Here is a 5827-nt window from a genome sequence, read left to right as displayed (position 1 = left end):
GAATTTAAATGCAAAACAAATGTGAGAGACAAAGATGGACACTACATATCAGTGAAAGGGATAATATTTCAAGAAGAATGAACAAACATAAATATATATGCTCCTAACAAGGACTCTTCCAAATATATGAGGCAAACACTGGAAAAACTAAGTGAAAGAATAGATGCCTCTATAATTATAGTGGGAGAATTTAATACACCACTATCAATTTTTGACAGAACATCTCAAAAGAGAATCAATAAAGAAACAAAAACTTCAAACAGTATATAAGAGCTGGACCTAATAAACATATACAGAAGATTATACTGAAATACACTAGGTTACACAATTTCTCAGGTGCACATGGATCATTCTCCAAGATAAACCATATGCCAAGCCACAAAGAAAGTCTCAATGAATTCAGAAAGTTTGAAGTCATACATGATCATTTCTCTGACCACAGTGGAATGAAGCTGGAAATCTGCAAGTGCCAGAGGCCCAGATTTTGCACCAAGATATGGAAGTTAAACAACACATTCTTAGAAGAACATTGGGTCAAGGAGGAAGTCTCAAAAGAAATTAATAACTACCTTGAAAATAATGAAAATGATTACACAACATACCAAAACTTAAGGGATGCAGCAAAAGCAGTACTGAGAGGGAAATTTATAGCCATAAATTCATACATCAAAAAAGAAGAAAGAGGAAAAACTGAAGAACAAACTGCACACTTGGAAGAATTAGTAAAAAAACAACAAAATAACACCAAATGAAGAAGAAAGAAATAACAAAGATAATAGAAGAATTAAATGAAATAGAAAATAAGAAAGCACTTGAAAACAAACAAAACCAAGAGCTGCTTCTTTGAGAAGATCAATAAAATTGACAAACCCTTAGCCAGACTAACAAATAAAAAAAGTGAGAAGATGTAAATACACAAAATAAGAAATGAGAAAGGAGATATCACCACTGACACTACAAAAATAAAGACTATCATAAGAAGATACTTTGAAAAACAATATTCCAACAAGAAGGAAAATTTAGAGAAAATGGACAAATTCCTAGAACACATAAGCAGCCTATATTGATGAAAGAAGAAATTGATGATCTCAACAAACCAATCACAAGAAAAGAGATAGAATCATTCATTAAAAATCTCCCAAAAAAGAAGAGCCCTGGGCCGGATGACTTCACAGATGAATTCTACAAAACATTCCAGAAATAACTAAGGTCAATTTTGCTTAAATTCTTCCATTAAATTGGAACAGAAGGAATATTGCTTAAGTGAGTCTATGATGCCAAAATTACGCTAGTACCAAAGCCAAACAAAGACACCATACGAAAGGAAAATTACAGACCAATTTCTCTAATGAACCTAGACACAAAAGTTCTCAACAAAATATTTGCTAATCAAATTCAACAGCACATTAAATGAATATAGACCATGACCAAGTGGGATTCATTCCAGGTATGTAAGCATGGGTCAAACTAAGAAAATCAATCAATGTAATACACCATATAAACAGATTGAAGAGAAAAACCATGTGATCATATCTATAGATGCAAAAAAAGCATTTGACAAAATACAGCACCATTTCTTGATAAAAATACTGCACAAGTCGGAATACATAGTAATTTTCAGAACATAATAAAGGGTATATATGAAAAACCCACAACCAACATTATTTACAATGGTGAAATACTAAAATCTTTCCCTCTAAGATCAGGAACAAGACAAGGACGCCCACTATCACCTCTTCTATTTAACATTGACTTAGAAGTACTTGCTCGAGCACTGAGGCAGGAACCAGATATAAAAGGCATACAAATTGGAAAGGAAGAAGTCAAAATTTCATTATTTGCAGATGACATGATCCTATACATAGAAAACCCTGAGAAGTCTACAAGAAAGCTTCTGGAACTCATAAATGAGTTCAGTAAAGTCACAGGTTATAAGATCAATGCACAAAAATCAGTAGCATTTCAGTACATCAATAATGAGCAATCTCAGAAATAAATCAAGAAACAAACACCATTTACAATAGTAAATTAAAAAAATCAAATACCTAGGAATAAATTTAAATAAGAAGAAAATTTTATACACAGAAAATACACAACATTTTTCAAGGAAATCAAAGAAGACCTAAATAAGTGGAAGAATATTCCCTGTTCAGGAATAGGAAGACGAAGCATTATTAAGATGTCTGTCCTACCAAAAGTGATCAACAGATTCAATGCGATCACAATACAAATCAACACAGCATTCTTTAATAAACTAGAAAAACTACCTTTGCAAATTATTCGGAAAGGAAAGAGGCCCCGAATAGCAAAAGACATATTGAAAAAGAAAAATGAAATTGGAGGAATCACACTACTTGACTTCAAAACATACTACAATGCTACAGTAATGAAAACAGAATGGAATTGGCACAAGAATAGACACACTGACCAATGGAACTGCAGTGAGAATTCTGATATAGATCCTGATATATACAGTCATAAAATATTCGATAAGGTTGCCAAAGCTTCTCAACTGGGAGAGAATGTTCTCTTCATCAAATGGTGCCTGGAGACCTAGATATCCATATGTGAAAGAATAAAATAGCATTACCAACTCACACCTTATATAAAAATCAACTCAAGATGGAACAAAGACCTAAATATAAGAGCCATGAGCATAAAGACCTTGGAAAGGAATGCAGGGAACATTTACAGGACATTTTACTAGGAAATGGCTTCATGAACTTCACACCCAAAACACAAACAGCGAAAGAACAAATAGATAAATGGGACTCCCTCAATATTAAAGCCTTCTGCACCTCAAAGGTGTTTGTGAAGACAGTGAAAAGAGAGCCTATGCAATGGGAGAAAATATTTGGTAACCTTATATCTGATAGGAGTCTTATATCCTTTATATATAAAGAACTCCTATATCTTGAAAATAAAAAGACAAACAACCCATTTAAAATATGAGAAAAAGATTTAAACAGACACTTCTTCAAGAAGAAATTCAAATGCCTAAAAATCACACGAAAAAAAATGCTCCAAACCTCTAGCTATTAGGGAAATGCAAATCAAAACTACAATGAGATACCATTTTACTCCCATAAGATTGGCAGCTATGAAAAAAACAAGATTACAAGTGCTGGAGAGGATGTGGATGAATGGGAACAATCATCCACTGATGGTGGGAATGCAGAAGGATCCAGCCATTCTGCAGGACAGTTTGGCAGTTTCTTAAAAAACTAGCTATCGATTTTCCATAGGACCCAGCAATTTCACTGCTGACTACATACTCAGTAGAGCTGAAAACAAGGACTCAAACCTATATATGCACACCAATGTTCATAGCAGCATTGTTCACTATTGCCAAAAGTTGGAATCAACACAAATGCCCATAAACAGATTAATGGATAAATAAAATGTGGTATATACATACAATGGAATACTACTTAGCTTTAAGAATGAATACACTACAAACACATGTGATAACATGGATAAATCTTGAGAACCTTATGTTGATGAAGCAACCCAGGTATTGAAAGACAAATACTACATGACCTCAATGATGTAAAATAAATAAACCAAGCTGCCTCAGAGAGCTAGAGACTGGATGAAAGGCTTAAATGAAGTTGGGGGTAGAGGAAGATTGCGAGCTGACACCTACCTAGGTGAAATCTATGATAAGCTGGAGGTAAGTATTTGTACAGGGAAGGGGTAAAATGGGTGCATAGGATTAACTTTGGGTGGGACTTTGTGGGCTTGATGGGGCCTAGGAATGGGAGGGTGGGTAACATGGTCCAAGGAATTCAGGGGAGGGAGGGAGAACATATGAACGTAGGAGATTTTCAGGTATGTGGTTGAGAGTAAATGTTGAGAAAACTTTTTCAAAAATATAATATGAAAGGTTACCTGTTTAAGATGCTTAAAGGGGAGAATCTGACACAGGACAGGCTTCTAGGGAGTGTGTGAGTGCTCATTTTTTCATAGTAGGTTACATCATTGAGTGAGACCTATGCAATGAGAGTTATGGTATACCCACATCCTGGGGAGGACTGAAGTTCTCAAGTAGAGGAAATTGCATCTCTCAAGAGAAATGGTGGCTCCCAATGCCACCATTGAGCATGTCAAGCCTCAACATTATTGCAAGTATCTCTGAACATGGCCCTTCAATCAGTGGAGATTGATTGTCACTGTGGGTTCTGAGGGGAGGGGGAAAGAGATATTGCATAGGTGGAATCAGTGTAATTGTGGGGCAATGGAAGTGTTCCACAAGATTATGCAAGGATGGATATAGGATATGTTAAATTACACCAAAAATGTATAGGGGCCTATAAGCTAAAATGTAAATCATAATGTAAAACATAAGACAACTAAAAATTTAGAAAATTGTATAGTCTCAAATGTAAGCCATAATGTAAACCCAAGTGTAACCTTGTTGGAAAGCTATGGTCTCAACATCTGTACATCAGTTGCAGTAAATATAATATGAACCTGTAAAAAGATTATTGCTGGGGATGGGGCAAAGTACCTGATGTTGAATATGTGGGAGTTCCATATATTGTATATATGAATTACTGTGTTCTAAGACTTTTGTGAAGACAAGCTTAATAACATTAAAAGAAAAAAATAAAAAGAAAGGACACAGACACAGGAAGAGATGGAAGAAGTTGCCCTGCCAATGTGCATACAGGGCAACACTCATTGCAGTGATTGATGGCAAAACATCAAAAACAAAGATTTTTCATTTTTTAATTTTTAATACCCCAATTTATTTTTACTTTAATTTTTCTAAATTAATATGTATTCTATATCTAACCTTTAAACCCATCACTATATTCCATTTTACTATTGATGGTACCTGACAACATATTAATTAGGCTTCATTTTTTAAGAAGTTTTGGACCACAGAGAGGTACAACAATGGCAGGGGAGGAATACTGGTGTGAAATGGTATTGCCAGGGGGCACATGGTTGGGAGGGAGTTTGCCAGAGCATTTATATAGGGTGCATGAAAATGTTTGGATATTTTCATAGTGGTTGCAGTTAAAAACAACACCCGAAGGAGTACTGAGTTTTTAGCCAGGGGAGCACTATCACATTCCGTAATGGAACAGCAACAATTCCCCAAGTTGAATGGCTAAGACCAATAAAGAAGGATGGTCCAACAATGATCCCTTGATACTAATGACTATGCTTGTGAGCCTGTGTGCCTGAAATAAGAACTAGGCCTAGAGCTACAGGGTGCCTAAGAGTTGCCTCCTGAAAGCCTCCATGTTGCTCAAATGTGGCCAGTTTTGAAGCCAAACTCATCTTGTTAATGCATTGCCTTCCCCCAAGTGTGGGACATGACTCCTGGGGATGAGCCTCCCTGGCAGTGAGGGATTACTACCAAGTACCAGCTGGTGATGTAACTAGAAAATGACCTTGAAGAAAAGTGTCAACATAGACCAGCAGAATATCTCAGCCAACATGTAATATCAGGAGTTAAAAATGCTTTTTGACCTTGAATAAAAGGGGTTAATGGAAAGGGCAAGTGAATTTATTTGGTTATTTGTCTCCAAAAAAGAGCTGGAGGTCATCAGACAGGTCCCCCTTATGCACACCTCAGCAAAATCTCAGAGACTGCTAAAGTAGATACAACCCCAGGTTTTGATTCTTCTGAGGGCTACAGAGACCCACGTGTTCTATGATCATGGCAGATGGAGTTCAGTGCCATGTCAGTTGGCCCTACTTTGGAGTTTGTGTTCCTGAGTGTGATGGAGTTGGACTCAGATGTGATCTTTTTCAAAAGCCTCTCCTGTTACTTTTACCTGCCCTGTGGTTAGCACTGGGGTTTAGTGTATAC

This window comes from Dasypus novemcinctus, chromosome X (assembly GCF_030445035.2).
Source record: "Dasypus novemcinctus isolate mDasNov1 chromosome X, mDasNov1.1.hap2, whole genome shotgun sequence".
NCBI lineage: Eukaryota > Metazoa > Chordata > Mammalia > Cingulata > Dasypodidae > Dasypus > Dasypus novemcinctus.
This window is presented reverse-complemented; position numbering follows the sequence as displayed.